The sequence below is a fragment of the Gossypium arboreum genome, chromosome 10 (assembly GCF_025698485.1).
Source record: "Gossypium arboreum isolate Shixiya-1 chromosome 10, ASM2569848v2, whole genome shotgun sequence".
NCBI lineage: Eukaryota > Viridiplantae > Streptophyta > Magnoliopsida > Malvales > Malvaceae > Gossypium > Gossypium arboreum.
The window spans coordinates 97,279,950-97,292,593 of NC_069079.1; the positions used below are offsets into that span (position 1 = coordinate 97,279,950).

The 12,644-nt window shown below is 34.8% G+C and overlaps 1 non-coding gene across 1 annotated transcript; it reads left to right on the forward strand.

The window, feature by feature from the left end:
• Positions 1-2,755: 2,755 nt before the first annotated feature.
• Positions 2,756-2,862, forward strand: LOC128282867 (small nucleolar RNA R71). Its single transcript, XR_008273219.1, has one exon. It is a non-coding gene; the product is annotated as a small nucleolar RNA R71 (small nucleolar RNA).
• Positions 2,863-12,644: the final 9,782 nt, after the last annotated feature.

Consider the following 12,644-nt stretch of genomic DNA (forward strand, 5'->3'; position numbering starts at 1 on the left):
AAAAAACTACGAATAGCCTTAACTGAATTAGGAGGAGTTTGTTTCTCAATAGTTTCAACCTTTGCTTTATGAATCTCGATTCCTTTGCTAGAAATTTTGTGGCCTAACACAATCCCTTCACGAACCATGAAGTGACATTTTTCCCAATTCAGTACAAGATTTGTTTCCTCACATCTAATCAAAACTCGTTTTAAATTTTTTAAGGCAAAGATGGAAAAAGTTACTGAATACCGAGAAGTCAATCCATGAATACCTCTATAATGTCTTCCATGAGTTCATAAAAATTAGCCAGCATGCAGCGCTGAAAAGTAGCAGGAGGATTACATAATCCAAAAGGCATTCGTCAATAAATAAATGTACCGTATGGACATGTAAATGTCATTTTCTCTTAGTCCTCAAGAGCTATTGGGATTTGGAAATAACCGGAGAGTCCATCTAGGAAGCAATAATACATATGTCCAGATAATCTTTCCAACATCTGATCAATGAATGGTGGGGGAAAGTGATCTTTTATTGTGGCATCGTTCAATTTCTCATAGTCAATGCAGACTCTCCATCCCGTGACTGTTCATGTTGGAATTAATTTGTTCTTCTCATTGGCCACAATAGTTATGCCTTCTTTCTTAGGAACAACCTGCACAGGACTCACCTAGGAACTGTCAGAGATAGGATAAATAATTCCAACATCTAGAAGTTTAGTTACCTCAACTTTTACAACGTCTTTCATGTTAGGATTCAAACGTCTTTGCACTTGCACACAGGGTTTGAATTCATCTTCTATTAAAATTTTATGTGTACAAAAAGAAGGGTTAATTCCTCTTATGTCAGAAATCTTCCAGGCTATGGCTCTTTTATGCTCCTTTAAAACTTTGAGTAACTCATCTTTTTCGGTTGGCTGTAAATCTAAAGCAATAATTACCGGTAATGTGGAATTATCTCCAAGAAACACGTATTTTAAATGATTTGGTAATTGCTTTAATTCCAATTTAAGCAGTTCTTCAACAGAGGGTTTTAATTTTAATTCATTGTTTACCTCAATACCCTCGTAGCTCTTCTGTCTCAATGAAGGTTCATTGGAATTTAGTTCATCTTTTATCTTACCTATCTCGGAATCAACATCATTTACCTCCTCTCCTTGGGCAAGACATAGTTCCAACATGTCCCTATGTACAATTTCCTGTAAAGAATCTTGAGTAGCATGATCAATAGAGTCAATAAAACAACATGAGTCATCCTATTCCCTAGAAAGTCTCATAGCATCATAAATTTTAAAAATAATCTCTTCGTCACCTACTCTAAGCACAAGTTTACCATCACCTACATCAATAACAACCCTAGAAGTGGCTAAAAATGGATGACCTAAAATTAAAGGCACCTCAACATCCTCATCTATGTCAAGTACAACAAAATCAATAGGGAATATAAATTTATCTACTTTTACAAGTACGTCCTCTATAATACCCCTAGGATATTAAACAGATCTATCAACTAGTTAAATACTCATCCTACTAGGTTTAGGTTCCCTAAAACCAAGTTGTTTGAACATTTTATATGGCATCTAATTATGCTAGCACCTAAATCAGCTAGTGCCTTCTCAACTTTCAAACTGCCAATTAAGCAGAGAATAGTGAAACTTCATAGATCATTCAGTTTGGTTGGCAGTTTATTTTGGAGTATAGCTGAGCATTCCTTGTTGAGTTCCACTGTAGACAAATCTTCAAACTTTCTTTTATTTGTTAGAAGCTCCTTTAAAAATTTTGCATATGTAGGAATCTGTGAGATAGTTTCAACAAAAGGTAAATTAATATGTAATTGTTTAAAAAATTTAAGAAATTTACCGAATTGTGCATCCATGCGGTCTTTCTTCAACTTCACTGGGTATGGGACTTGTGGTTTATATTCCCTCAACACCGATTTTTCATTGTCTTCGGGTTTTTCCTCCTCACCTTCTTTTCTGTCAGCTTCTGGTTACAGCTTCTTTTCAGATTCAACTAACACCTTCCCACTCCTTAATGTAACTGCTTTCACATGCTCTTTTGGATTGTGTTCTGTATTGCTGGCTAGGCTCCCTGATGGTCTTTCTAAAATCATCTTAGCCAGCTATCCTATTTGATTCTCGAGCCCTTGAATTGGTGCTTGTTGATTTTTAAGTGCAGATTTAGTATTTTAAAAACGAGTCTCCGCTACTGAGATAAATTTTGTCATCATCTCTTCAACGTTCGGCTTTTTCTCTGGCTGGTACGGTTGTTGTTGGAAACCTGGAGGGGGTGGTGGTATTTGATTTCCTTGGCCACCCCATGAGAAATTTGGGTGGTTCCTCCAACTTGCATTATAAGTGTTACTATAAGGATTATTTTTGGGTCAAGGATTATTACCCATATAGTTCATTTGCTCATTCTCCATGTTAGGGCTGTAGGATGGATAGTCTAAATTGCTCGTTCCTCCTCCACTTGCATCGCACTGCATTACTGGATGAATCTGTGAAGAGCCAACTAAACCATCAATTTTTCTATTCAAAAGTTCTACCTGATTAGAGAGCACAGTAACTGAATTGACGTTAAAAATGCCGACTGCATTTGTTGGATTTGTCCTCATGACTTGTCACTGATAATTATTCAGTGACATCTATTCTATAAACTCATAAGCCTCTTCAGGTATCTTATTATTAATAGTCCCACCAGTAGCTACATCAATCATCTGTCTAGTTGAAGGATTCAAACAGTTGTGGAAAGTTTCAACTTGTAGCCAAAGGAGTAACCCATGGTGAGGGCACCTTTTAAATAGATCCTTGTATCTCTCCCATGCATCATAAAGTGTTTCTAAATCCATCTGGACAAAAGAAGAAGTATCATTCCTTAGTTTAGCCATTTTAGCCGGCGAAAAATATTTTAGTAAAAATTTTTCAGTCATTTGTTCCCAAGTTGTGATTGACCCTCATGGTAACGACTTTAACCACTGTTTAGCTTTGATCCTCAATGAGAATGGAAACAACCGAAGTTGAATGGCATTGTTAGAAACGCCATTGATCATAAAAGTGTAGCAGAATTCCAGAAAGTTTACTAAATGAGTGTTTGGATCCTCGTCCTACAAACCATCAAACTGAACAAACTGTTGTATCATCTGAATTGTGTTAGGTTTCATTTCAAAATTATTTACAACAATAGCAGGCCTAACTATACTCAATTCAGTTCCTGTTAAAGTAGGTTTAGCATAATCATACATAGTACGAGGAGTAGGATTCTAATCTACTGGGTTTGCAACAACCACAGGAGGTAACGAATTATTTTGATTATCAGCCATCTCCTTGGTTGTGGTTTGAAAATCATCCTCTTGCCCTTTCTCTATGTATCGTAAGCTACGCCATATTTCTCTTCAGTTTCTGCAAGTTGTGCTTTTGATCTTACTATCAAAAAGTAGAGGTCCTGATAGGTTTCTTCTAGTCATAAACTAGAAAAACCTGCCAGAAGTAAATAAAAGAAAATTTAGTAATTTAAGAAAAATTAAAAATAAAATAAAAATAAAAATAAAAAAATGGCTAAAGTAATAAAAATTAAGCGTTTTTAATATCTTAGTCCCTGGCAACGGCGCCAAAAACTTGATGGTCGCTAAACTAACTAAAAATTCGACTTAAGGCAAGCGCACCTATCGAACAGTAGTATAGTTATGGTTAGACCGAAAATATCGTATCCACGAGCACTAAAAGTACTAGTAATTACTATCTTTTTATTATCTAGCCTAAAAATTAAGAGAATGTTTACCTAAAACTAATTATCTAATTAGCTAAGATTATGACAGAGATTAAGGTTGGAAAATACTTTTGAAAAACCAATTGAGAAGACAATACCCAAGAAAGAATCCACCTAGACTTCACTTATTACCTTTGAATTAGATGATTTATTCACTTGACTTATTCCATAGAAATCCCTGATTTATGTTAATATCCCTTTCAAGACAAAAAACAACTGACTCTAGGTTGATTAATTGAAATCTCTTTCTAATTAAAACCCCTATAGTCGCATTAACTCGATCTTTGGATTCTCTTATTAGATTTGACTCTAATCTGGCAGATTTATGTCGTCCATTCTATAGGATTGCATGCAACTCCGCTTAATTATGAATGATCTACTCTTAAATAGGGACTTTTACTCCACTGAATAAGTGCATCAAAAACCTGAATTAATATCCTGGAATATTAAAGCAAGGATTAAAACTCACAATTAAGAATAAGAACAAATATTTATCATATAAATCAAAAAGTAATAAGATTCATCTTAGGTTTCATCTGCCTTAGGTATTTAGGGAGTTTAGTTCATGATAATAATGGAAAACATCTCAAAGTATGGAAAACAACAAAACATAAAGAAACCCAAAGAACTAGGAAATTGGATGGAAATCTTCAGTCTTGATGTAGATCCTGCCTCCGAGGTGATTCCGATGGTTTTTTTTGAGTACTTCCCTGCCTTCTTCTCTGCGTATCTTCCTTAATCCTTTTCTAGGGTGTTTATATAGGCTTTAGAATGCTTCAAAACCCTTAAAAGTGACCTTTTCCCAGTAGAACTAGACTGGGGCTCCATAGAGACACGGCTGTGTGCCACGCCCGTGTGAAGGTGCTTAGGTCGTGTACAATTCTGACTTTGATTAATGTCGACACGGCCAGGACACACGGGCATGTGGTCTACCCATGTGTCATACACGGGCGTGTGGATCACCCGTGTGGAAGTGCCTAGGCCGTGTGAAACTCTGATTTAGGCCCAATTTGTCCGTTTTTGGCCCATTTCTTGCTCTTTTCGCCATCCTAAGCTCTTCTGAGTATAAAATATGAATTTAAAGGATTAGGAGCATTGAAATTAATAAAACCAAGGAAAAATCATCCATAAATATGTCAAGCATAGGGTAAAAAATGTATATATTATGGTTTATCAATGATATTCTGATTTACTCACGAGATGAGTATGAACATGCTAGGCATTTAAAAATTGTATTGCAGACTATGAGGGATAAGAAATTGTTTGCTAAATTTAATAAAAGTGAGTTTTGGCTCTGAGAAGTTAGATTTTTGGGACATATCGTTTCAGGTGATGGTATTCGCGTTGGTCCAAGTAAGATTTTGTCAATTGTTGAATGGAAACCGCTAAGGAATGTAATTGAACTTAAAAGCTTTTTGGGTTTAGTTGGTTATTATTGGCATTTTACCAAAGGATTTTAGATAATTGCAACTCCTATGACCAAGTTGTTGCAAAAAGATGTTAAGTTTGAATGGTCTGAGAAATGTCAAAAGAGCTTTGAACAGTTGAAGGCATTGTTGACTGAGGCACCGGTTTTAGTGCAACCGAAGTCAAGAAAAGAATTTGTAATTTATAGCAATGCTTCATTGAATGGTTTGGATTGTGTGTTGATGAAAGAGGGCAAAGTAGTAGCTTATGCCTTGAGATTGCTGAAATCGGACGAGAAGAATTATTCGATGCACAATTTGGAATTAGCCGCCATCATTTTTGCTTTGAAAATTTGGCGTCATTGTTTGTACGATGAGAAATGTCATATCTTTACTGACCATAAGAGTTTAAAATATTTGATGAATCAGAAAGATCTGAACTTGCGACAACGGAGATGGCTCGAGTTACTGAAGGATTATGAACTAGTGATTGACTGTCATCCGGGAAAGGCAAATGTAGTCGCAGATGCTTTGAGTAGAAAGTCTTTGTTTACTTTGAGAGCTATGAATACGAGATTGAATTTTTCTAATGATGGTTCAATTTTGGTTGAGTTGAGAGCTAGACCGGTTTTTATTCAGCAAAATTTAAAAAGCTTAGAAAAATGATAGTGACTTGTAAGCCAAAAGAGCTCAGTGTGAATCGAGTAGTGATACAAACTTTTGTATTAGTTCAGATGATTGTTTAATGCTCCTGGATAGAGTATGTGTACCAAAATAAGATGAACTTATTTAGAAAATTTTACACGAGGCACATAGTGGTTGTTTATCAGTTCATCCAAGTAGTACGAAGATGTACAATGACTTGAGTAAATTGTATTGGTGATCAGGTATGAAACGAGATATTTCAGAGTTTCTTTCAAGATGTTTGATTTGTCAACAAGTAAAAGCTGAACATCAAGTGCCTTCGGGTTTACTTTAGCCAGTGATGGTACCCGAGCGTAAATGAGATAGAATTACGATGGACTTTGTGATGGGTTTGCCTTTAACTCCAAAAAAGAAAGATGTCGTCTGGGTTTTTGTTAATAGATTGACCAAATCAGCTCATTTTATTCTGGTATGCACTGACTACTCACTTGATAAGTTAGCTGAATTGTACATTTCTGAGATTGTGAGCTTGCAAGGAGTGCCTATTTCTATTATTTCAGATAGAGATCCAAGGTTTACTTCGAGAATTTGGAAGAAATTACAATAGGCTTTGGGTAATAAGTTAAATTTTAGTACCGCATTTCATCCGCAAAACCAATGGTCAATCCGTAAGAGGAATTCAGATTCTTTAAGATATGCTCTGATGTTGTGTTCTAGAATTTGAAGGTAGTTGAGAAAGATATCTACCCTTGGTCAAATTTGCTTATAACAGCAGTTTTCAGTCAAGTATAAAGATGGCACCGTATAAGGCATTGTATGGCCGCAAGTGTCGAACTCCGTTGTATTGGACAGAGCTTAGTGAGAGACAGATTCATGGGGTTGATTTGGTTAGAGAAACTGAAAAAAAGTAAAGGTAATCCATGATTGCTTGAAAGCCACTTCAGATTGACAAAAGTCGTACATAGGTTTGAAAAGAAAAGAAATCAAATTTTAGATTGGTGATAAAGTATTTCTGAAAGTATCTTCGTGGAAGAAGATTCTAAGATTTGGCTGTAAAGGTAAGTTGAGTCCGCGTTTCATTGAGCCGTATGATTACTAAAAGAATAGGGCAAGTGGCATATCGGTTAGCTTTACAGATAGAGCTACAAAGGATTCATAATGTGTTTCATGTGTCGATGTTGTGATGATACCATTCTGATCCCTCACATGTGATTTCGCCAACAGAAATTGAGATTCGACTTGATATGACTTATAGTGAGGAACCAATCAAGATTTTAGCTCAGAAAGTTAAAAAATGGGAAAATAAAAGCATAGCCTTATTGAAAGTTTTGTGGAAGAGACATGGGGTTGAAGAGGCTACGTGGGAACCCGAGGAAGCTATGAGAAAATAGTACCCAAAACTATTTTTCGGTAAGATTTTTGAGGATGAAAATCCCTAAAGCGGAGAGAGTTGTAATAGCCCGATTTTAGGTCTAGTCAGAACAGTGGTTTCAGGACCACAAATCTGGCGAAGAAAAAAATTATTTTTCTTATTTTTATGGTCTACAGTTTTATGGAATAATTCTGTGAAATTTTCGTTAAAAAATTTTGACATTTGACTACTCAATTTAGCAAAAAGGACTAAAATGTAAAAAGTGCAAAACTTGATTTTTAGAAGTTAGAGATGTCTAATTGCTATGAAATTTTAAATTGAAGGTCCTTAGATGATAATTAGACCATTTGTTAAGTTAGTGGACAAAAATGGACATGAAGCAAGAGAAATATTATGTTTTAAGATAGGGGCATTTTGGTCATTTGGTTAATAAATGAATTTATAAGAAAAATAAAAGCCAATTTTTGCTCATTTTCTTCTCCCATGGCCGAATATATATAAGGAAGACATAGCTAGGGTTTTTCCATCTTCCAAGCTCGATTCTAGCCCTATTTTTAATGATTTTCATGTTTTTGCGATCCTTGTAACCTAATTTAGCTATTTCAAGGACTAATTTGAAAGAAGGATGAAGCTTAAAATTTTACCCATGCTATGTGTATTTTGATGTCTAATGGTAGAAAATGCATGTTCGGTGTAAGATAAACAACTTTTGCTAAATGATTTTTGATGGAAATGTTAGAAAGGACCTATTTGTAAAAGTTACAAAAATGAGTAGTAAAAGTGTGATTAAATGAAAAATGTGGGCTAGTATGAGTATGCTAAAGATTCGGCTATGCTTGGGTAACGAAGAAATTGGATGAAAATCATTTTACGAACGTAAGGACTAAACTATAAAAATGTGAAACGTTAGGGGAAAAATGTAATTTTTTCCATAATATGATTTTGGGACTTAATTGAACAATGTGAATATTAAAAGAGTTAAATTTGTCATTATAGATTAAGAAAAATGAGGTTCGGACCTAGGTTGGGGGAAAAACAAAGTGTTTGACGATTAGGTCAAATTCTCCTATTTTTGCACTGAGGTAAGTTCGTATATAAATAATGCATTGTTATATTTTTATGTTTTAAATGCTTTAAAATTGTATGAATTGTGATTGACTCTTTGGATGTATTCGACAAAGTTTTTGACGAGCGAGAAATCCTGGTTGAACCTTAGGAATAGAATAGGATATGAGTGACATGTCACTAGGAACCCATGTGTATATGTGTTTATGTGATCCAGGTGCTGGTCTTGTATGTCCTAGCAGTGGATGGGTAGTTTGGCATGAGTTGCGGATACCTGATAACTTGTGTGAGCAACACTGTATAGCTACGTCCTGACTGACAGCTTGTGTGAGCAGGCCCGTGAATAGCTCGAAAATGAACCTATATGTATTATGAGATATGAGGTAGCTTTGGCTACATATATTGCACTTATGTGCAAGATTTCCAAGTATCTGTTAATATTCCAAGTGTATAATGGGAATGTCAAAGTTGAGAAGGATTATGGTCATGTTGCGATTTGGTATAGGTATGTATGTAAATCTCATACGTAATGAGCTCGATGTGTGATGAACCATTGGTAAGGTTGTGATTAAGTAAGTTATGACTATAAGATTTTAATAACATTCATGCTAATTTTCATCAAGTTAATTACATGTTAAATGTGTAGTTATGATGCTTATTATTTACATAGGAACTGGCTAAGCTTTATAGCTTACTCCCCTTGCTTTCCCTTATCTTATAGTATCACCAAGCTAGCTCGGGGATTGGAGATCGTCGGAGATCTACTCACACTATCAACAATTATTTTTGTACCAATGATTTCAAAATTTTGAGTTATGGCATGTATAGAGGACTTGGTCATTTTGTTATGTGTCATAATTGATTTGGCCAAATGTGTTGGCTTATATTGGTTGGAAGTTCATTTTGTACAAGGCAATTTGGAATTGGCTACTATTGGTATAAGCAATTTATACGATGATGTCTTTAATGGATGTGAGAGTTTACATGATTTGAGTTGATAATTATGTGATGTTTGTGTATGATAGATGGTAGCATGTGAATGATGTGTTGATGTCTTGGTTGTGGCTGATTTGGTTGTATGTATATCCATGGATTAGTGTTATGTTATATTATGTAGATGTGTGCATTAAAGGGTCGCAAAAATGGCTTGGTAAATAGTATTATTTTTGTCAGCACGGGTAGACACATGGGCATGTGTCTAGGCCGTATGTGACACACGGTCTGCCCCATGGGCATGTGTTATGACCGTGTGTCCTCTCCACCTAAATTTTGAGAAGCAAAATACTTAGAATTGAGGACATGGGCAGAGAGACAGGCATGTGTCTTAGTCGTGTGGACGACACGTCTCAAACACGGGCGTGTGCCCTGGCGTGTGAAGTTTGCACCTATTTAATGAAAAATCATAAATTTTGAATCAACCACACGACCTAGCACACGAGCATGTGACTTGGTCGTGTGACTTCAATTTGTTCTTGGGTGACAAACAGAGAGTTACACGGGGTCGAGACATGGGCGTGTGTGACCATACGGCCTACCCACACGGGCGTGTGACCCTTGTTTAGTGAAAAAATTTCCTAAGTTTTGAAATTTTTTCTAAAGTTCTCAATTTAGTCCCAAATCACTTCCGAAGCATGTTTTGGGCCTCGTAGGCTCGTATTAGGGACTTTATGATTAGATACAAAAGTTTTAATTTGGATGCAAATTGACGACTTGAAATTGTATGAAAGTTTTTGTGATAAGTCCGATAATGCCTCGTACCCTATTCTGGCGTTGAATACGAGTAAGGGGTGTTACAAAAATACTACACTTAGGGCACCAAATCCAATACTCAAATCATAACGCGGAAAGATAACTTGTATGAGTAGATAAAACTAAACATGCACTTTGTCTAATTGAAAATGAGAAAACCTATTGAAAGAATAATTTGTCATATATCAAGTCCAATAGAGGAGATGCATTGTCTTGAGGAACAGAATAGATGGCTCCTAGAAGATAGAGACATCGATGTGATTGTCTAGACTGACAGTACATCAGACAGGAGGACCTTAGTAGAATAGATCCTAGATTTGTTTTTGGGTCTATTCACTTTTGACATAACTTAATCCTAAGTGGATGAAAAGCTATGTGTATGTGAATCATATACTTTGATGTATGTAAAAGCTTGATTTCAAAAAAAAAAAATTTGAAAGTTGGTGCAATGCGTAGACGACTTTTGTAGTATGTAGCATCATTCCACGATAGTGGAATTCATCACCCAACTAAAGGGTAGATGATATCCTACATTGACATTACATGATAAATAAAAAGTAAACGTGGCCACGAGTCATTTGTCTTTGTGATAAATGACTTGATTGCTAGTTGATAGTAATTAACTTTTCAAAAAGGAAGATGTAACAGTTACCATGAGACAACATATGATCATATTAGGAGAACACATTTATCCTAAAGAGATTAAGGATATCCTAAAAGGGTAACACTCTGATGACAAGATCATTGGCCGAACACTTATTAAGTAGCTTTCATAGTGATATATAATTAGGAAAAACTTAATCATGATATTATGGTGGAAATACTTCGTGACTAAATAAGTTTATAATTCATAGGTGAAAAGCTAAAACTTAATTATAAAATATTTGAGCCCTAATTATATATGTCCAATCGATCCCTCTACTAACCCGTTGAAACAAAAAATGAATTGCATGTAGAACCAAATGGATAGAAATGAATAAAATGATGAAATAAGGGAAATGGGTTGCATTCACAAATAAATGTGTTTTCTCGCTAAGCACAGAAATGACTTGAGCATTAATTGAAGTTTTTTTTTAAATTATTATTTAATTAATTATAATTAATGAACTCAAGTTAAAAATTGAATTAAACTAATTAATTATGAATCGATGAATAAAGAAATTAAATATATTTTTATCATAAATTATTTTACGTTAAAGTTGTCTTGACTTTAATGAAATTAGAATTGGTTTGAGAAAATTATTTAGTTCGAAATTAATTTACTAAATAAATAATATTTATTTTGGGAAATATGAAACAAGTATTTGATTGGATTGAATTATAAAGTGTTGGGTCAAAAGTCTAAGAAGTACATTGTAACGCCCCCACACCCGAGACCGTCACGAGTCGAGTATGAGGTGTTACTAAGCTTAGTTTAACATTTTAGAACTTTGAATTATTTGTTTCTACATTCACACTTTTAAGCTACTTGCGCCAGATCACAAGAAAAATCATATCTCGAGTTACGACTCAAATTAAGATCCGTAAATTTTCCTGAATCTAGACTCATAAAACTATCTACTAATTTTTTCTAGAATTTTGGTTGGGCCAATTAGTACAGTTTATTAGTTAAAGTTACCCCTGTTTCAAGACTCGACTGGTCTGACCTCTGTTTACTACGAACCACATTTCTCTCTGTACAAAATTCATATGACTATAAGGTTTGTTTATACTAAAACTAGACTCAATAAGGATTCTGAGGATATAAAATACACCACCTCATTATATCTTTACAATTTATGGTGAATTTCTAAAGTAGGAACAGGGGATTCAGAAACTGCTATGACTCTGTTTCACTAAGATTAAAATATCTTCTAACATATACTTCGTTTACTTGTTTCATTTGTTTCATGTGAAACTAGACATAATAAGCTTCAATTTGATATGTATTTCACCACCAAATTCAATTTCTATGATTTTTAGTAAATTTTCAAACTCGCGTTAGTGTTGCTGCGGTATTCTGTTTATGGTAAATTTCATCCTTTTTATGAGTTTTTATGCACTAAGTATCTTAATAGTTTTCCTTAACATCAAACATAATCTAAACTAACCATTTTCATAATTTATCATTATCAAGCATTTCCTCAACCATTTCACAACCATACCATAAGATCATTTACACAAAAATGGGTATATTGCTATACATGCCATACTTAAATTTACAAGTCATTTACCAAAAATCTTCTGGATAATGTGACTGAGCCTTCGACCTATCCCGACTCTTGAGCTGGCTTGTCCAAAACTACAATGAGTAAGAAGGAGGGAGCAAGCATAAATGCTTAGTAAGTTCATATGCAAATAATAAGTAACATAACAAACAGTTATACCAGTCAACATTAGCATACATCACTAAAACACATATCACATTTTTAATCATTCTTCATCATCTTATTACCTTATCGTGGTTGTATCAATACTCAACCCGAGGGTTAAATACATACCTGTCCAAAATATCCATTTCAGTATCACTTACCAATACGTCTCTTTACATCTCGAAATTTTCCTCCATTTGAGTAGAACTTTACCCGTTGAACACATCGAATATAATTCGGATACATGGATAACTTGCACATAAGTGCCACATATTCAATCAAGCAATCATGTAACCCGCCCATAGCGAAC